At 33.6% G+C, this 22381-nt stretch overlaps 1 long non-coding RNA gene across 1 annotated transcript in view; it reads left to right on the forward strand.

Annotated features, from left to right (window-relative positions):
* LOC135964805 (uncharacterized) overlaps positions 1 to 22381 on the forward strand; it is a 568134-nt gene that overhangs the window by 400566 nt on the left and 145187 nt on the right. The window lies entirely within an intron of this gene.

Consider the following 22381-nt stretch of genomic DNA (forward strand, 5'->3'; position numbering starts at 1 on the left):
GCCACTATTGTATTGAAACCCAGAGTAAAATTACATGTTAATTTTTACTTATAATATCATTGCGACATTGACATTCCTTAGGTTTCAAATTAAATGTTATAATCTATTCATGACAGTTGCATCTGACCACCCAATCTAAAACGAGTCCTTCTATTGCTAGTCCACATTGAGTCATAACATAGTTAAACATTTATTGTTTTACCTGTTACTGTGTTCCAACAGACTGTAAAATCTTTGCAGAAAGGGCCTGCAACTTCTAGTTTACTGTTTTGTATCCAGTGTCACGTATACAGCCTGATATATCGTATAGGTCATGGATAACCTCTAACAGCTCCTCTCAGTGTGTAGTGGTTACAAAAAGTCATCCTGCTATCAGTTTTTGGAAGTCAATTATGAGTAGAATTTTAGTTGTGCAGGTAAGCAGGAAGAAAAAATAATCCATGTTAAAAAATAAAGGCAATAATTAAGACTCAAAATATTTTTATTTGTATAAAATTATTGTATTAGTTTCCTGTGGAAACTGTAACAGATTACCACAATCTGGGTGGTTTAAGATAACAGGAGTTTATTCTCTTTTCTGAAAGCTAGAGTGTGAAATCTGTATCACTGAGCCAAAGTCACAGTGTCAAAGGGCCATACTCCATCTGAAACCTCTAGAGAAAAATTTGTCCCTAGTTTCTTCTAGCTTCCAGTGGCTACTGGCATTCTGTGACTTGTGGCTACATCTCTAAAATCTTTACCTTTGCCTTCATCCTTATGTTAGCTTATCTGTTTATATCAAATCTCCCTCTGCTGCCATCTTATAAACTACATCGTGATTGCATTTTGAGTTTGCCTGGATAATTCAAAGTTGGGGAAACAGAGTAAAGACAATACTCTCAAAGCAACAAGAGAAGCCTCAATATTTAATGACTCTATTGAAGCATAAACATAAGGAAGTGAGTAGGATTTAGTGATAAGGGACTTAAAAGAACAATCTGAAGTTCTAGTATACATCATGGAGGGGGAAAGAAATCAAATAGATGCCAGCAGTGACAATGCAGAGAGCATTTCTCCAGCCACTCTGGTTATCATCAGGGTGTTTTCAGATGTTGCTCATAGTTTATGGGACTAGGCCTTCAACACACAGAAGGTTTAATAATGCTCAACAGAATAAATTTTAATATTTCTAAAATCTGCACATAAAAGAATCAGTAGTTTAAATAATTTTTTACATAGGTAATTTGCCACAGTATATGCTACTGTAAAGTAGCATCATAATTTTAGTGTCTAGATTGGCTAAAACCAATATAGCAGTATCTGCTGTCCTTACAGAACTTTCTCTAGGTTTCTTACACATTATGTGCACTGCTATGTCACTCATCTAAGGACTTAACAGTTTATTTTAAAGAAGTTAGGATATGATGGAATAAGAAAAACAAACAAAAAACAAACAAGAAAAAACAGGAGCCTCTGTGACCCAAAATACTATTTCTAGCAAACTATAATTTTTCACTTAATATCAATCCTCTACTTGCTTAATGTAACTTCTATTTTTATTTAGGCAGCAATGACCACATTTCTAACATTTCCTGTAGCTAGGAGTGACCTGTGACCAAATTCTAGCCAGTGAGATGCAAATGAAAGTGTCGTGGAGCATTTTGAGAAAGACATAGGAGCTGCCTTTCAGTGAGATTGATAATTTTCTTTCTTCTGAATTCTTGCTATGTGTAATATGCGTATGATTATGTGAACTGCAAGTTTCCTGGACTATATTGTACCCTTTGAAAAGAAATCCATGCAATCAAGATGATAAAGCAAAAACACAAGAGGTCTTTGCTTTATGGGGGAACAATTGACTTTATTTAAGCTACCGTTGTTTTGATGTTTTTGTTGCATGTGGTTAAACCTAATCCTTTTCTATCTAAAACACTATTATGTATCATTAGTTGTTTAATTGTGTCATTGATAATATTTACTCAAAACTTCATTCTGTAGCAAAATGTCAGCATGCATAGGGCTACTAAAAAGTTTATAGGAGGCTGGGCATGGTGGCTCATGCCTGTAATCCCAGCACTTTGGGAGACCGAGGTGGGAGGATCACCTGAGGTCGGGAGTTCGAGACCCACCTGACCAACATGGAGAAACCCCGCCTATACTAAAAATACAAAATTAGCCAGGCATGGTGGTGCATGTCTGTAATCCCAGCTACCTGGGAGGCTGAGGCAGGAGAATCGCTTGAACGCCAGAGGCGGAGGTTGCAGTGAGCCGAGATTGCACCTCTGCACTCCAGCCTGGGTGACAGAGTGAGATTCTATCTCTTAAAGAAAAAGAAAAGGGGGTTATAGGTTGGTAAAATATGTCATATCTAACTATGGGCAAACATTTATTCTAAAGTAAAATTATTGCATTTCTTAAGCATAAGCAATTCAAAATCACTGTCTACTTCTTGAAGACCTTATACAGGTTTGATTTTACTGCATTTGCAGTTCACAATTTTCCTTGGCCATTTTCTTTTTTCCAACTGCAAATATGACTTTTATCATGTAAATCACCAGTTAGCAGTTAATCTGAAGTTTTGATGTCATGTTTCATGGCTAAATTGTAATAGTGTAGAAAGCTTTCTAATTAATATGGCAAGATATTGGGGGATGTGCTGAACAATTTTGATTTCATATATCAGCTGCAAGTTATAGCTGCTTTGGCTAAAAGACAATTTGTCCACATGAATGTAAGAATAACTTTTATCTGTCATGCAAATTTATTTTTTATGATAATCCTTTGATCTCTCATTTGATGGTCAACTTATTTCAGCCTATTACTAAAGCTCATAAATATGCCACTCAATCTAATTAATATGCATGTCTGTTCTAAGTGCACATTAATTGTATGTATATTCTGTTGTAAATACAGATTTACCACATTTTTATTTTTTTCTGGCATCTCCACAAACCAATCTTTTGATTCAAAGGTAAAGCTCTGGGTCATAGTATTCAGTTAAGGGGATATTTAAAAAAGATATTTCAAGTTCAATTTTACTAGTATCTTTATTTTTAATATTTCAGAATTGTCAGATTTCTACTGAATCCAGGCTGGTTGCAGTGGGGAGTTAGGGTATGAGAGGGGACCTTTTAAAAAATGTGTTTCTGTAGCCCGGGGCTGTTTCTGACTGTTGATTTGATGATTGATCTTGGTTCATCTCTATGGTTGCACAAAGGAAATCTTACATGCCAATGTTAATCTGTCCTACAGGGCCATATTGAGAATGTCCTAGTCCTGTATTTAAAAGTGCATATTCTAAGTCACTGAACCATTGCATAGATTTTTAAATGTCATAAAAATTGTGTGTGGTGATCAATTATAATAATTATGGTAACCTAACTTTGCAAGATAGGTGAACTAAATTAACCAGTGTATTTAAACTTGGAGTGCATATTGTATTTTATATTTGTATTTTATTAACATTGTGATTATTTCATTGATGCTTGTACATCCAGCGTCTTGGGGTGCTTTGAAATATATTTGCACAATAGTGGCTAATCATTTACACTATAGGCAGATACCTTCTTAAAAATAGATTTGTTTTATAAATTTATTTGGAAGACAGCTATTAAGAACATCAAAAAACAGTTTCACAAAGGCTCAAGTTTTAAAACTATGCCTTAGGTTATCCCATGACAGAATATTTAGACTACACAGTAGTCTAAATATTGAAAACTGAAATATTTAAAAAATTAAGCCATAGAAAGTTAATAATATAAAACATTGAATAAGGTTTTTTAATGTTTTGCAGCTTAATGTTTTTATAACATACTGGTAGTTTGATGCACTTGGACAATGTAATATCTTCAAATACATGTACAGCATATTCAAACAATTATCTTCAAATATATGTATGCATTCGATCTAAAGCATAAATCTCATATAACATAAGTAATCTGAAACAGTATTACTATACTTACTAACAAATGAGTTTGCTACAGAATATTCTGATGACATACCAAAAGCTCAGATGCAGACAACTTCAAATACGTAAAATGTTTTGCGATTTTTTCCTCTGTGAGGTACTGTATAGAGCATATTTGAGGATTACATAAGAAAGTACACACAAAACATTTCACACCTTGTTTAGCAAATGCTTATTCAAAAGCACACACTTCCAGAAACAAAATTCACATTTGTTTTAATGTCATAAAATTTTAATTTACATAAAGACTTCAAAATGGCTTTTTGTAATGTATTTTTTGTTTGTGTTAGTTATTTCAGGTATTATACAAATGACAATGCTTTAACTGTAGAAATGGTTTCATGTGTTTAGTTGTAAATGATCCATTTTCAATTGTTACGACAGTCAACATTCCACTGAGGAGAAGCTTTAATGTCTCTTTTAAAAATTAGTTATGCTTCAAATTGCTAATCCATTTTGACTGCCTGTTGTAACCAGGTACTCTCATGAGGGTAGATGAGGAATTGAATGATATGACTGACCAGCTCACACTTTTAGAAGGTATGAGATAAATTTTATTTATAAACCAAATTTGATTTTGAGTTAAGGACCAGTCCTGTTTAACTCAGGTCATCTCCAAACATGAAATGCTAGAGAGAAATGAGTATTGCCTTATTGATTAACACATAAGTAACTGTCACCTCACAGTAATTGCACTGTAAACAACAAAACTTACTTTCCTTTACTTTTACAAAAATGGAAAAAACAAAAGAGGTTTCTATTTCTATAATCTTGTCTGTGCTCTTGTTTATGGTGCAAATACAGAAGTTTTACCATGTAGGTTCATTTTGACTGATAAGAGGATGTAAAGGCATAAAAGTCATTATTACCTAGGCAAGTATACAACATTTATTCTTTTTAATTAGTTTCCATTATCTTTCATGAAGGAGTTCCTATTTTTTATTTTTATTTTTAGACAATAGTCAAAACCACTGGTTTTAAAAGAACAGCTCCTGTTTTGCTCTACCTGTCTGAGATATGGAAGTGTTCCAGAAAATTTTGGAGCTGATCATCCCCAAGAGTACAGAGCTGTTGACAAATTACAAAATGCTCTATGGATAATTTTTTTGAAAATAAAGTTGACTGTATATCCTCCCTTTTCACAGGTCATTTGCAGTTCTTAAAAAAGAAATACCAAAATATATTAGGCTCAAGAAAAGCTGCTCAGTCCACTTTTGCTGCTCTCTGCATCTATCCATACAAAGAAAAATGGATGCGGTAAAACATTTTCTGACTAGCACATAAAGACTTCAACTCTTATCTCCTAGAAAAACTATAGAAAAAAAAAAAAAAAAAAAAAAAAAAGCCCTGTGTTTTAAGTGTATAGACACTTTCTTTTTTTTTTTTTTTTTTTTTTTGAGACGGAGTCTCGCTCTGTCACCCAGGCTGGAGTGCAGTGGCCGGATCTCAGCTCACTGCAAGCTCCGCCTCCCGGGTTCACGCCATTCTCCTGCCTCAGCCTCCCGAGTAGCTGGGACTACAGGCGCCTACCACCTCGCCCGGCTAAGTTTTTGTATTTTTAGTAGAGACGGGGTTTCACTGTGCTACCCAGGATGGTCTCGATCTCCTGACCTCGTGATCCGCCCGTCTCGGCCTCCCAAAGTGCTGGGATTACAGGCTTGAGCCACCGCGCCCAGCCTATAGACACTTTCTTACATGTTTAGTGTTATCTGCTATCATATATTCATCTCCATACTGGGCAACTCTGCTTGTTTATCTCAGCATGATTTCTTCCTTTCATTTATTTATGCTTGTTTTTAAATGTCACCTAGGAAAATAACTCATAGAAAGTGGAAACATTCTGTATGCTTAGTGTATTTGTTTTTCTTTTTTTGTTTGTTTGTTTCAGTTTCTTTTTTTTTTTTTTTTTTTGAGACGGAGTCTCGCTCTGTGGCCCAGGCTGGAATGCAGTGGTGCAATCTCGGCTCACTGCAAGCTCTGCCTCCCTGGTTGACGCCATTCTCCTGCTTGCCTTGGCCTTCCAAGTAGCTGGGACTACAGATGCCCACCACCACGCCCGGCTAATTTTTTTGTATTTTTAGTAGAGAGGAGGTTTCACCGTGTTAGCCAGGATGGTCTCGATCTCCCGACCTCGTGATTTGCCCACCTCGGCCTCCCAAAGTGCTGGAATTACAGGCGTGAGCCATAGCGCCTGGCCTTTCGTTTCTTCTTACTCTAATTTCCCTGTGTTACATGGTCTTCCCTTTGGTACCTTTTGGATTGTTGTTTTATACTTTGTGACTCCTTTATGTGCTTTTAAAATATAGATCTATTTATGTAATGTGTTATTTTGGGGAAGACACCAAATCTTATACTTACTTTTCATTTGCCCTGATATCTATTTTAGTTTAGAAAATAAAATGGCTTCTTCATAATTAATTTATTTCCTTATATTTTGCCTTAATAAATGGTACCTGTGATGGTTAATTTTAGGTTTCAGCTTGACTAGATAGTCACATAGCTGGTAAATCTTTATTTCTGGCTGTGCCTGAAATAATAGTCTTTAATAGACTGACATTTGAATCAGTCTACTAAGAAAGTTTCACCCTCACCAATGTAGGTGGGCACTAGCCAATTAACTAAGGGCCTGGATAGAATAAAAAGACAGAGCAAAGGTGAATTCCTTTTCTCCTCTTGGGAGCTGGGACAACTTTCTTTTCTGCCTTTGGACTTTGGAACTACTATGTTCTCTGGCACTTGAACTCCGGGGTTTGCACTAATAACTTCCAGGTTCTTAGGCCTTTGGCTTTAGATTGAGAGTTATATCATTGAATTCCCTGTTTCTCCAGAGTGCAAATGGCCTATATTGTGACTTCTCAGCCTCCATAATCATGGGAGCCAATTCTCCTAATAAATTCTCTATCTATCTATCTATCTATCTATCTATCTATCTATCTATGTAAATATCTATCATCTCTTATTGGTTCTGTTTCTGTAGGTAATTCTGAGTCATAAAACAATGAAACTATGTCAAGTCCGCAGCAATATGCAAGTTAAGTACAATCCACAATCTTAATGTTGAAAATTGTTCTGGCAATCCAAGTTGCCACTCTCCCATATTTAGTCATTTAACTTTCACTTAGCCAAAAGAAACTGGGCACAGGAAATATGAGTGCCTGGGTATTGGAGAAAGTGGGATGATGTCTAGAACTCACTTTTTGCCCTTTTGTTTTTTCAGATCTTTGTACTGCTATCTTTTGAGCCAGAGGAAGTTAGCTAATAGGAAAAACGTCCAGATGAGATAGCTGGATCGGGATAGTTCATATTGCCAAAGTAGGTTGTTCATTAGGATCTGTGAAGAATGACAAATACCAAAGGCTTTCCAACTAATCTGGGTTGATGAAGAGGGAATTTGTTGAAATCCTCTTGAAATAACTTCAATCAACATGGGGACTATTTTTTTAGCTGTATTTCTTTGCTTATGTTTTTTCACTTCCAATCTGTTAAGCAATGGAAAATAAAACAGGCAATGATAGGGACTCAGGGGAAACAAAAAAATGAACAAACAATGCTGGAACTGTCATTAAATTATCCTTGCTTATTTATCTGTTACTGAGGAAAAAATTGCATTTAAAAAACCAGGAATGGCTTAAAAAATTAATTTACTAGTTTAAAAATTATGTTCTAGCATAATTGGCAATATATGTGTATTTGAGTCTTCTCATATTCTAAATCAAGTAAACAATAATACTTGTTATTGGATGCCTACTTTGTAGCACAAACTGTATTAAGGGCTTTATCTTATTAATCTTCACTAGAAACCTACTCAGGTGGGACTATTTTGCATTATCAGACAACTGAGGCTTAGAAAAATTAAGGCCAAAATGGTAGTAAATGATGGGACTAGAAACAATTATCCATGTATTTATGGTCAAGCATTTGCTTGTTTGGCTCATATTGTGGCTGTTTTTCTGTTACAGATGCTTTGTATAATTTTAACATTAGTTTAAGGTTAGCATTTCAAAGATGAAAATTTTTTTTTTCTGTAAACAAAATGTCGGCATAATTAATAACTATAATTCCGGATCAGCCACTGTTTACATGAAAAAGTATATATGTTTAGTATATTTAAAGATGTAAGCTTCCTATTTTGTATTGTCTCCAATACAATTGTCTCCAATGGGTTCTGAATAGATTTTCTGTTAATTTTATGTATGTGGAATTGGCTATAGGAAATCATACTTCCTTACCATTTCATCATTTCCTCCCCAATTCTCTCCCCAGTAATATTAAGGTGACTTAAAGTTGACCTTTGATTTTTCAGTGGTGCTTTTTCATTTGCCTTAACTTTCATCACAGCATTTGTGTGATACCCAGATAGTGGGAAAATGCATTCATATAAGGGGCTTTGTTATATACGTCTAGTGTAACTCATTAGTCTTCTGAGAACACACATAGTACAGAGAGCACTTGAGATTGATATTTGTAAGGCTAATGAGCCTCTGATTGACATCTGAATAGTTATAGTTAGCAAGATGTGTGCCCTCCAATTATTTATGGTGGTTAACATAATCCAGGATTCCTTCTCATCCTTGAAATGTGCCTTATCAGCTACCTTAAGGAACACACACACACACACACACACATACACATACCCATACACATGTACACACACACTCACACACTCTTCTGATTTTCTTCATGGTAAACAGAACAAAATCTAATATTTTATTTAAAGTTTTTATTTAATATTTTATTCTGTTTAGAATAAATTATTTTCAGTAGTTTTCATTAAAATATTCTGTTAGGAAGAAGGAAACAATAAAAATAATGTCATTGTGTGGGATATGATGGTAATCAGGAAACTGCATACATAAAAGTATATTGAGAAGTATTCACACAATATATACTTTCAAAAGCTCAGGCTAGGTAATCATGGATCATTATTTGAGTCTTGAGTTAAAATCATATTAATTCCTGAATTCATTCGACAAATATTTGCTGAGACTATACCATATGCCTTACACTGTGCAAAATTCTAGGGATATGATCAGGAACAATATAGGCATGGTCCTTGTTACAAATTGTATAGAGTCTGGTGGGCACAGATATGTAATTAAGTAAACTATGAAATATGATAAATGTCATGGTAGGAAGATTGCATACCAGGAGGAAATATTCTATTTGGAGGTCAAGAGATTTTTATTAGAGAAAACGGACAAAAAATATTTTAAAAAAGAAAAGAAAGGCAATCAGTGAAACAACAATGTGGGGACTCTGTGTGTGTGTGTGTGTGTGTGTGTGAGAGAGAGAGAGAGAGAGAGAGAGAGAGAGAGACAGAGAGAGAGAGAGGAAGAGATAGTAGTGGACACCTACTGTTCTGCAAGTCATTTTCTGAAGCTACTTTATTATTTGTAATATAAGGCAGTTTGATTTCTGCTTAGAAAAATGTTATGTGTCTAAACTATGAAATTCTAAAAGCAACATTACACAAATGAAACTAAAAGAGCCAAGCAGTCCTAATTCTTAAGCATTATATTGCCTGATAAAAACTTCCACATTTAAAAAATTTACAACAATAATTGTTTTGAACCAATAAGATAATAGAGTCATTTTCAGATGAGTATAAATCTTAGAGTGTGCTAAATGCTACCTTAGCATTTAGCAAATTTCTATTGGAATAAGCTAAATGATGTTCTAGGCTTGAAAGAATGATTGAAGTCTCAGAGATGCATAACTTTTCATCATGGGGCAATGTGCCAAGTGACAGGTAGTGGTATTTACACATCTGAGAACAACCCATTTGCTCTAAATAAAATCCAATTGCATGCAGAAAATTAATTTCATAAAATCCAATTTGTAGAAAGACCACCTTTCATGCTGCAGATATAATTTAAATAAAATTCAGAGAGATGTAGACCAGCAGAATCAGGCCTATTACAACTTCAAATTCTTAAGTTTCTCCTATCAGACACTAGTATACAATCCTGGCAACCCCTCACTTCTAGAAATCTGAAAAAAAGGGAAAAAGCCCAGTGGTAATGTAAGTTAGTGAAATTTTCTGGTTTGGTCTGGTGTGGAATGAACTTTTCATTGAAATCATTGAGCCAAACTCAATGTCAGAAGTACCCAAATAAAGGACTTGGACTCATAGCAGATGGACTGAGGAGAAACCATTTCCCAGAACACTGGAAATACTTGGGTTGCATTATTGTTTGTCAACATGTAGGCACTAACTCTACTTTCTCTCTCCAGGTGAAAGTATGACTTTGTTGATGTGAAACTAGTTCAAGAAATAAGAGGTTTTCCCTTTGAATTATTTTTGTGCAAATAACTGGTAGTCTTCCCTATGATATTAAATACTTTTATATTCAGTTTAATACAGTATCATTTAACTAACATACCTATTTTTAAAAGAATGCTTATTGAATTCAAAATAATTTAGTTTTAATGATGAAAGTTTAAGAAAAAGTGTCAATTATTTGAAAATATTTGTCTATGCATATTTTTCAATGAACCTCCTACTTTTCTCGTAAAGATAACATGACATAGTGAAGAAATAATACCTGGTTACGTGGGTGTAGCATCAAAATTACTAGCTCTGACATTGTACTGTCATAAAAACAGACTCATAGACCAAATGAACAGAATAGAAAGCCCAGAAATTGTTCCGTACATTTATAATTAATTGGTTTTCACCAAAGATGCCAAGAACACACATGGGGAAAGAACAATTTCTGCAATAAATGGCATTGGAAAAACTGGATATTCATATGCACAAGAATAAAACCAGAACTTTATTTTACACCATACATAAAAATAAATGCAAAATAAGGACTTAAATGGCAGACTGGAAACTGTAAAACTACTAGAAGGAAACAAGGAAAAACCTCCATGTCATTGGCAATGGTATTTTTTCATGTAAATCCAAAAGTACAGGCAATAAAGCAAAAATGAATGAATTACATTAAGCTAAAACGTTTCTGCACAGCCAAGGAATCAATCCACAGAGTAAAGAAACAGCCTACAGAATGGGAGAAAATATTTGCAAACAATGTATCTGGTGAAAAGTGAATATCCAAAATACCTAAGGAATCCAGACAACTCAGTAGTAAGAAAACAAATAACCAGGTATTTTATTTTCCTTGAGACAGAATCTCACTTTTCTGCCCAGGCTGGAGTGCAGTGGCATGATCTAGGCTGACTGCAGCCTCCGTCTCCCAGGTTCAAGAGATTCTCCTGCCTCAGCCTCCCGAATAGCTGGGATTACAGGCATGTGCCACCATGGCAGGCTAATTTTTTTTTTTTTTTTTTTTTTTTTTTTTTTTTTTAGTAGAGATGGAGTTTCACCACGTTGGCCAGGCTGGTCTTGAACTCCTGGCCTCAATTGATCTGCTGCCCTGGTCTCCCAAAGTGCTGGGATTACAGGTGTGAACCACTGCGCTAGGCCTAGATTTTAAATAGACAAATGATCTGACTGGTTATTTCTTAAAAGGATAAATATAAATGGCCAACAGAGATATAAAAAATGCTCAAAATCATTAATCATTAGAGAAATATAAATTAAAACCATAGTAAGATTTCCTTTCACATCTGTAAGAATAGCTACTATAAAGAAGAAGAAAGAGAACAAGTTTTATTAAGAATGTGGAAAATGAGGAAGTCTTGAACACTGTTGGCAGGAATATAAATTGGCACAAAATTATGAAAAACTGTATAGTAGTTCCTCAAAAATTTAAAAATATAAATATATGTTCCCACAATTCCTCTACTGGGTATATATTCAAAAGAAAATACAACAGTATGCCAAAGAGCTATCTGCACTCCCATGTCCATTGAAGCATTATTTACAATAGCCAAAATATGGAATTAACCTAAGTGCCTATCAGTGAATAAATTGATAAATAAAATTTGGTAAATACACAATGGAAGACTATTCAGCTTTTAAAAAGAAGGAAATCCTTTCATTTATAACAGCATGGATGGACCTGTTGGACACTATGTTAAGTGAAATAATTTGGACACAGAAAGACAAATACTGCATAATCTCACTTATTTGTAGTATCTAAAAAAGTTGAACTCAAAGAAGTAGAGAGTAGAATGGTGCTTACTTTGGGCAGAGTAGGGGGACACTTGGGGAGATGGTCAAAGGATACACAATTTCAGTTAGAGAGGAAGATAAGTTCAAGAGATCTATTGTACATCATGATCACTAGTTAATAGCAATGTATTGTATTAAAAGTTGGTGAGAGGGTAGATTTTAATTGTTCTTTACAGAAAAAAGTGAAGTAATACATATGTTAATTAGCTCAATTTAGTCATTCCATAATATGTACATATTTTAAAACAACATGTACATGATAAATACATACAAATTTTTATTTTTCATTTAAAATAAATAAGTACATACATATCTACATAAATACATAAATAACTTACTAGCTCCGAGTTTCTGGGCCATGCATTTGCCCTTCCATACTTTCAATTTCTTTTTTTCCACATGAAAAAGTAAAATGAGAAAGTGAATAGTTAAAAAAATCAGAGATTATCATCTGGATTGAATGAAAAGATATAGAAATGGAATTTACCATAATAATCAAAAAATGTTCAATAAATGTTAGCTGTTATTTGCACAAATGTAGGGGAAACAAGAATAACCAACCAACCAACCAACCAACCAACAAAAAAAAAACAGAATAAGATTAAAAAGAGCATCAAAGTTTTCATAAAAATTAACCTGTTTCAAAATTAAAAAAAAAAAAGAAAAAAAAAAAAAAAACACTTTGGTCCCTCTTCCCATCTTATACCCTGCCCACAAGTTGGAGAGAGGGTAAATTTATACATTGAATTGTACGTAATTGTGTGTAAGACAGTCCCATCACTATTAGTCAATTAGGACATCTATAAAGTTGTTGAAATGTATATTTATGCCATAAATATTCAAAATAAATATCTATAATAATGATAAACATTTCTGTCCAATTTTATTTCTAACTATTCATCTTTAACAATTTTAAGAAATCAAAATAAAATTCACATTTCAAATAGGCTCCATTTGGGCCCAACGACATCTCTTCCCCAAGTATAAGATATTCTCTGTTGTGGAACATCATATAAAACCTCACTGTGAGGTAAACTTCTGTTGTTGTTCAGAAAGACCCTTATAAAGTGAAATAGCTTTGGTTTTGCATCCTCTGCAAAGGTGAGCGGCAATAAGACGATGCGATGCACTCAGTCCAGGACTGGCCGGACTCGGAGCAAAAGGATGCTGCAGTCAAAAAACAAGTTATGAGCAGAAACAAAAGCAACGGGTATAATTAATCTTATAATTTCCACTGTAAAGCTAATTGCGCTCAACATTTTACCATGTAGAGATAATAAATATATCAATAAAAAAGCAGACTCTTAACAGTCAGTAATTGAATATTAATCTAAATCTTAAACCTTTCTACAGACGTATTTGATCTTTCAATAGTTTTAGTCTACATGAATAGTTTTATTTTACCCTATTCATCTTATCCCTTAAACTTTCATCTGCTAGAGTACATAATTATCTTGTACATTATAGTGGAAAGACATTAATTTAACAAGATGCAAAATAGCCATTAAAAAGCTTTGGAAATATTTTACAAATCAATTTTCAATTATGTATATTTTAAACTTCATATCTTTAGTCCCCATTATGTGATGGACAACATATCAAGAGTATTACATGGCCTATAACTTCCTTTTACTAGCAACTGTTTTAGGTAGATTGTATTATGTTAATTTCACAGACGAAAAATTTTAGATTCAAAGAGGTTGAAAATATTGCCAAAGATTTCATAGATAAATATGTAGAAGATAAATTCATATATAAATTCATAGCTTTGTCTGCCTATGTATAAGTTACATTGTTTGATGAAAATAAAATTATATTTAAGTAGTTATATATTCATATTAAGAATACATAAAAATACTTATATTTATATATAAAGTGTTAAATAAAACTTCAAGGTGTGTTACATAAAAATAGCATCTTCCCAGCTTCCAATTCCCTATAGGCCATCATATTCAAGTCTTTAGCTATTTTGGTATGTATCTCTAAACACTTAAAAAATATATACTTTTAAATGTTTTAGTGTTAGATATTATCTACTGACTAGCTACCACTGAAGTTGTGGTTATAATTCTTAAAACATTCAGATCCAAACACAGAACACGTGTTGTCTGTCCCCCTCTTCCCACTTCATTCATCAGTTATAATTTTGACTAGATAAGTGAAAATTTATATTATTGTGATTAGGTAAATATTCATATTTGTGATGAAAAATGATAATTATTATTTATTATGAATATGTTTATTTCTTGTTCAAGTTTTTTTCATTGAGCAAATGTTTCCATTTGCTTTCTTTATTAGGTACCTACGATTAACACTCAAAATCTCCCCACTTGTGAAAAATCTACTGTCCATAAATTTAGAACTATATTATATACTTCAATTTCTTCTGACATGCTTCAGTCTGAATTTGTTTCTCTCTGGCACTATGAGGTTTCTTTTCCCTCTATCTTTTTTTTTCTCTGCCTGGATGCTATGTCTTATTCTTTAATGATTTATTCCCTTGTTTTTGAGAAACACATATATCAATGGCTTTATGAGAAAGAATTCTTAGGACTTATTGTTTTGCTGTCTGGAAGCTGAGAGGATCATTTTTGTTCATGCTGTCTTGAAATTTCATATTTGCTTTGATATATGTGTTAATTTTCATCCACTGCCCTGGCCATGTGTTGAGTTGTTTTAAATCTGAAAATCGATATCTGTTCTAAGGGTACTTTTACTCCACCTTTCCAAAAATAGAAGTCCTCTCACCCACTTTAGAGAAGTATTATGATGTACTTTTTCTACTCTCCTCAATTTTTGACCATTTTACTCCATTACATGCATTAACCCACCATAAACAAAGTATCTGACTTTCTATACCTTATCACACACAAAATAGAAGACATGAGATAGGAGAGCAATGTACAGATTAAATGTTTTCTAATTTTTGTTCCTATGTGAAAGTTTTATTGTTTCCTCTTTCACATTTCAAATTGACTCTCACCTTGAGACATTGATATACCACCCTCCTTGCTTACTGCTTTTCTGAACTTTTGATATCTGATAATTTACTGATTGTAACACACAGGCTGCAGTGAAATACACATGCAATTTACACAGAGAGAGCTCTAGTGTCTAGCTGTGTAGCTTCTCAGGATATCAATCTTAAATTTTTGCACGAATACCACAGAACATGCCAGCAGATACTGGGTTCTGGTCACATCAATGCAAAGACCTCACATTCTGCTCCATTCTCTAATACAGACTTAACAGAATGACAGACACAATATCAAAACAGAAAACCAATATATTATTTCTGTTTGCAAATATCATATCACATTTTCACAAAACAAAAGCAGAATAGAAAGGTATAGAAAACCATGAACCTACGAGACTCCAGGTTGAGAGTTAGTCACTAAAGCATGTCTGTGGAACAGTAAAGATTAAACAATTTCCAAATGAGTTCGATCTAGATTCAGATTTATTTCTTAATCTAAGGAAAAATTTGGGTCTCTTCTACTTTGAAAAAGAGACTGAACTATATGCTTCTGCTGGTTACTTGAAGTGCATCTCATAGTGAATTGCAGCCTTAGTGACAAGAGACAACATGAACCTTGTTTCATTAAGAAAAAACGGAACTAACTTATCCAGTCAATAGCTTTATTTTTAATATCCTTTCTATGACAGGAGCAAGAATCTCCAATTTCCATAATAAAATATATTTGCTTTTGAAATGGGAGCCCAAGTCTTAAGATAAAACTGTTTAAATTCAAGAAATAGAAAAGAGTGAACAAAGAGAAACGAGAGGAGAAATGAGAGAGAGTGAGAAAGAGAGGGTTAATCTCAATCTAACAATAAAATTCTAAAATATATGAAGGCATTTAACATTGAGAAAACAGTATCTCCCCTAAAAAATCAACAACCACACAATAATTTATGTAAGATAAAATTAAATTTGAGAGTTGGAGGAATTATAATTCTTCATACTCATGAAATAATTACATCGATTAAAAAAGAAACCCTCAAAAAGAAGTAGGGAGGAACAAAAACGTGTAAATATGAAAAAATTAGAATCTTAGAAATAAAGCATTTCACAACTGAAATAAAAAAATACTACACTGGAAGGATAATCCTAGGATAAACATGCAAATAAATATTGATGAATGGGAATTTAATATGGAGGAATTCCCACAGATTACAGACAAGAAGAAATGAGATTTAACAATTATGAAAGAACATTTAAGGGGTGGGGAGAATAGTTGGAGAGTCTGCAGCACAAATCTATAGAATTTTTGTTCAGCATAAATCAAGAAAAAATATCATAACAAACACAAAATATGAATAGATTATGAAAACAGAAATTAAGAGAATTCACTTCCAGGAAGCCCTTATTAAATATTAATAAGTATAGAAATATGTGAGATATGAAAAGATGTTAAGAGGAAAATTTTACAAATAATTACATTTAATTAACACTTCCAGTTAAAAACAATTCCAGTAGGGTATGTGCATTTTTAAAGTTATAAAAATGAAACAGGGACGTTATAAAATTCTGATGGTGGGTAAGAGATAAAAGTAAATAAATTAGGCTAAGATCGTTTTTTATCACAATTCATAACTTAATTATAAGAAAAATTAAATTATAATTTTTAACAGACAAATTGGTAGAAACTGTGAATACTATTAGATGTTTTAGAAAAGTTATGATTTTATGCTTTGTTAGAAAATTTTCTGAGGTATGTAAGTTGAAAAAATATAACTATAAAAATAGTGGAAATATACTCAATAACTACTAAACCAAACGTTTAGGAAGTAAAGAAGAGATTTTTTTTATTCAACCAAGGTTGGAAAGAAGGAAAAAAAAAAGCAGTAAAGAAAAGAATGACTGATGGGATGGGGGAAATTATATAATTAATTAGAACGGAATTAATTATATAATTTGGAATTAGAATGGAATTTTAGAAGACATACATTTGCTAAATTATTGCAAGTTGAAAACCTTTGATGAAAATTATGTTCACACACTCAAAATCTCACTCCATAAGTTGCTTAATGATTATGAGCATTTCAAAAAAGAGTTTAAACAAATATATGAATTAAAGTAACCATTTAAATATATAAATGAAAAAAAAATTTCATCACTTTATTACCTTATAAAGCATCAAACTTCACCAATGATAGGGCAAATTGACACAATATTTTCTATGTAGTGGTATAACAAGATGATTTACATTAATTGGATCTTGGGGAAATAATGAGTCAAATGTAAATTTAGAGGTTTCTTGAGAATAAATGCTTTGGATTTTTAGAAGGTGTCCATGTCATGAGAGGAAAGAAAGTTTGAGGGATGGTGAAGGTTAAAGTAGATTAAAGTAGTCTAAAGAGTCATGAAAACCAATTAGGATGACTTTTGAGTCATTAATGTTTGTTTAGCTATAATGCATATTATTGTGATGAGTGGGAAATTTTAATTTGGTCTGTATAATAAATAACAGTATTTGAATATGTTAACTTTCCCAATTGAAAGAGATTTATTTTACTTATATAATAGTATGCCTTCCTTGTTAAGGAAATACTTCTAAAGCATTTTATGACAGACCTTTGTATTATGCACATGGACTTTTCTATTGGTTTAATCATTTTGGAAGAAAATTGGACATCATTTAATAAACTGGAATATGCTCATGGCTTCCTGGAGATAGTTCAGCACACATGCAGTAGGCATGCAATAATGCTCATATTGGCATTGTTTTTAATAGCAAAAACTTGAATAAACGTAAGTGCCCGTCAACAAGATTCAGAATACATTGTTTGGTGTATTCATAATGGAATACTAAAAAGTGCTATGCAGAAGTGGAAATGAAGGAACTATACACTCTTTAACATAATAACTTGAGAATAATTTTAAAAAATAGAGATGCCAACTGTGTATATACATATACACTCATATAGATTATTCAAAACATGCAAATGTGATGTAATGAAGAGCACACACATATTAAATATAATATTCAGAATAGTGATTATCCTTGGGGAAGGAAGAAGAAAAGATAACACTGGGGAGGAATATAGTAAAGGCTTTAGCAACATTGTCATATTTTCTTTTTTCTTAAAGTGGTTGATGAGTGCCTAAAAGATCCCCCCCCACCGTACCCCGCCTCTAATAGTTTGTAAAAATAATCACTAAAAATATCCAATTATGGGATTTTTTTAGGAAAAAACACACAGACACACACACACATATGCATGTGCACACACACCAATTTCAGATATATACAACTTATGGAAAACATACTGAAAACAAAGCCACACATGAAGAAAGAAAAAGATAAAATATTAAACCAATTAAATAAATACCAATTAAAAAATAACTCCCTAGAAAATACAAGCATCCTAAAATGTTATATATCTTAAACTCTTAGCAAAGGCAAATTAAAAACTGAATGGATTATAAAAGGAAATTAGACATTTAGCATATGGTGATAAATTTCATTTTTGATTCTTTTTTAAAACATAATTTCAACTTTTAATTCAGGGCATGCATGTGCAGGTTTTTTACGTGGATATATTGCATAATGCTGAGGTTTGGAGTATAATTGATCCTGTCACCCAGGTACTGAGAGCATAATAACCCAACAGGTAGTTTTTCAACCCTTCCCCACTTCTTCCTCTCTTCCCTGGTAGTCCCCAGTGTCTATTGTTACCATCTTTATGAGTATCCATTGTTTAGCTCCCACTTATAAATGAGAATATGTGGAATTTGGTTTTCTGTTCTTGCATTAATTTGCTTAGGATAATGGCCTCCAGCTGCATCCATGTTGTTGCAAAGGACATGATTTCATTCTTTTATAAGGTTGTGGTACATGATAATATTCTATTGTGTACCACATTTTCTTTAATCCACTGTTGATGGGTACCTAGGTTGGTTCTATGTCTTTACTATTGTGAATAGTGCTGTGATGAACACACAAGAGTACTTACATTTTTGGTAGAACAATGTATTTTCTTTTGGAAATATACCCAGTAATGGGTATGCTGGGTCATATGGTAGTTCTAAATTATTTGAGAAACTTCCAAACTGCTATCTCACAGTGGCTGAACTAATTTACCTCCCCACCAACATTGTATAAGTGTTCCTTTTTCTTGCCACCTTGCCAGAATGTGTTGTTTTTTACTTTTTAATAATAGCCCTTCTGACTGGTGTGAGATGGTATCTTGCCTTGGTTTTGATTTGCATCTTTCTGGTGATTAGTGATGCTGAGTATTTTTTCATGTTTGCTGCCCAAATATATGTCTTTTGAGAAGGGTCTGTTCATGCCTTTTGCCCATTTTGTGGTGGTTGCTTTTTTGCTTGTTCAGTTGTCATCCCCTGAAAGCATCCAGGAAGGGGGCTATACCCTGCAAAGCCACAGGGGTAGAGCTGTTCAAGACCATGGGGACTCACCTCTTGCATCATCATGACCTGGATGTGAGACAGAATCAAAGGAGATCATTTTAGAGCTTTAAGATTTGACTGCCCTGCTGAATGTTGGACTTGCATGGGGCCTGTAGTCCCTTTGTTTTCGACAATGTCTCCCATTTTGAATGACTGTATTTGTCCAATACCTGTACTCCCATTCTATCTAGGAAGTAACTAACTTGCTTTGATTTTGCAGATTCCTAGGCGGAAGGGCCTTGCTTTGTCCCAAATAGGATTTTTGACTGTGAACTTTTGAGTTAATGCTGAAATGAGTTAAGAATGTGGGGGACTGTTGAGAAGGCCCAATTGGTTTTGAAATGTGAGGACATGAGATTTGGGAGGGGCCAGGAGCAGAATGGTAGGATTTGGCTGTGTCCCCATCCAGATCTCATCTTGAATTCCCATGTGTTGTGGAAGGGACCCTGTGGGAGGTAATTGAATCATGGCGGCACATCTTTCCCACACGGTTCTCATGATAGTAAGTCTCATGAGATCTGATGGTTATTATAAGGAAGAGTTTTCCTGCCCAAGCTCTCTTTGCTTGCTGCCATCCATGTAAGACATGCTCCTCCTTGCCTTCTGCCATGATCGTGAGGCTTCCCCATCCATGTGGAACTGCAAGTTCAAATAAACCTCTTTCTTTTGTAAATTCCCCAGTCTTGGGTATGTCTTTATCAGCAGCATGAAAATGGACTTATACATATATAAACTAAATAATTAACTATGTGATATATAGAGTATAAGACACAACAAATTTCTAAAAATCATTATCACACATATTCTGGATAACGGTTGAATTAAATTAGAAACTAAAAATAATGAGGAGATTTTCAAACTTTTTTAAAATTCAGTTTCATTTTATGGATTCAAATTTTTTAAAGTAACGTTTGGATAAATACAATTTTATGATTGTTGAATGTTCTTGGTATTATTCCATTCCTTTCTGTTGAACATTTTAGTGGAGATCCCAGGCAATGATATACATATATAAATAATTATAATAATGAAATGTGTTTAAGTTGTAAACTGAGCCATAGAAAATCCTAGAATCCTAGAAGATATATAAATTTCCACAGAAAATCCAAAAAAAGCTATATATTGAAATTAATAATTTATCCAAATGATTAGTAAGTTACATTATGTAAAATTAAATGTTTTAAATCAGCAATATTAGAATTAAAAGTGAAACAGACAGGCCAGGCGCAGTGGCTTATGCCTGTAATTCCAGCACTTTGGGAAGATGAGGCAGGCAGATCACAAGGTTAAGAGTTCGAGACCAGCCTGGCCAACATGGTGAAACCCGGTCTCTACTAAAGATACAAAAAATTAGCTGGGCATGGTGGCATGAATATGTAATCCCAGCTACTTGGAAGGCTGAGACAGGAGAATCGCTTGAACTTGGGGGATGAAGGTTTAGTGAGCTGAGATGGCACCATTGTACTCCAGCCTGGTCAACAGGGTGAGACTCCATTTCCAAAAAGAAGAGAAAGGAAAAGAAAAAATAATTAAATAGGCATATCCCATTCAATGTTACAACAAAATGTATGTATAAATAAATTAAGACTAAATTAAGATGTTTAATTAAGTATTATAATACATTATAGAAGACTATATAATTACTGAACAACATGGTGAGCTGTATCTTGTTTAATCATGGAAAGTGATATGGTTTGGTTTTTGTCTCCTAAATCTCATCTCAAATTCTAATCCCCACATTTCAAGGGAGGGACCTGGTGGGAGGTGACTGGATCATAAGGGTGCTTTTCCTCATTCTCTGTGATAGTGAGTTCTCACGAGATCTAATGGTTTTATGAGTATTTGGCATTTCCTCCTTCTCTCTCTTTCTCGCCTGCCTCCATGTAACATTTACCTGCTTCCCCTTCTGCCATAATTGTAAGTTTTCTAAAGCCTCTCCAGCCATGAGGAACTGTGAGTCAATTAAACCATTTTTCTTTATAAATTACCCAGTCTCAAAGAGGTTTGATTCATTTTAAGGAATTAACTCCCATGATTTTTGGGACTGTTAAGTTAAAAATTTATAGAGCAGGCCAGCAGGCTGGGAACTCAGGCAGGAGTTAATGTAGATATCTTGAACATAATTTTCTCTTCCCTTGCAAAAATCTAGGGTTTTCGTCTTAAAGCCTTTTTAACTAATTGGATGAGGCCCAATCATATTATCCAAAGTAACCTTTACTTAAAATCAACTGATCGTAGGTGTTAATCACGGCAACAAAATATGTTCACATCAATGTCAAGATTAGTATTGGATTAAATAACTGGGTGACATAACCTAAGTTGACACATAAAACATCACACATAAGTGATACTGAATACATAGTTCAAAAAAATAACAGATATCCTTCATATACCAATTAATTCTATCTCCTTCTCTAAGTAATTTACATACTTTAAACATTTAATTATCACAACAATCCTATGAGATGATTTCAATATCAATTTTACTGCTAAAAATGAGATTTAAAGAAATTAAGTAATATAGTCATGATGGCTCAGGTAATAAGTAGCAGGTGTAAGATTTAAATTTATGGTGTAGCTTTAAAAAGCAAGCTTTTTTCACGTTAAATCTGTTCTGTAAACACGAGCATGTGCGAGCATGCACGCACACACACACGTACACACACCTCACATTAGGAAGAATCTACTGGAATCCTGGTTAATTATGATTGTCTTTTACCAACAGTCCTTTTCCATCCGGAATCTATTCATCATAGGACATTTATTGCACAATACACTGGCACATAACAAGCACACCATAAAATGTGTCCAATAAATGGTTTTATAAATAAAAGAATGGATGAAAAATGAATGACATACTCATGGATTGTGTTATTACCTCAGTGAAAGATGACAGTTGTTTGGGATGGACAGTCTTCCTTTTCAGGGATGAAGGGAAATA

The sequence above is a fragment of the Macaca fascicularis genome, chromosome 8 (assembly GCF_037993035.2).
Source record: "Macaca fascicularis isolate 582-1 chromosome 8, T2T-MFA8v1.1".
NCBI lineage: Eukaryota > Metazoa > Chordata > Mammalia > Primates > Cercopithecidae > Macaca > Macaca fascicularis.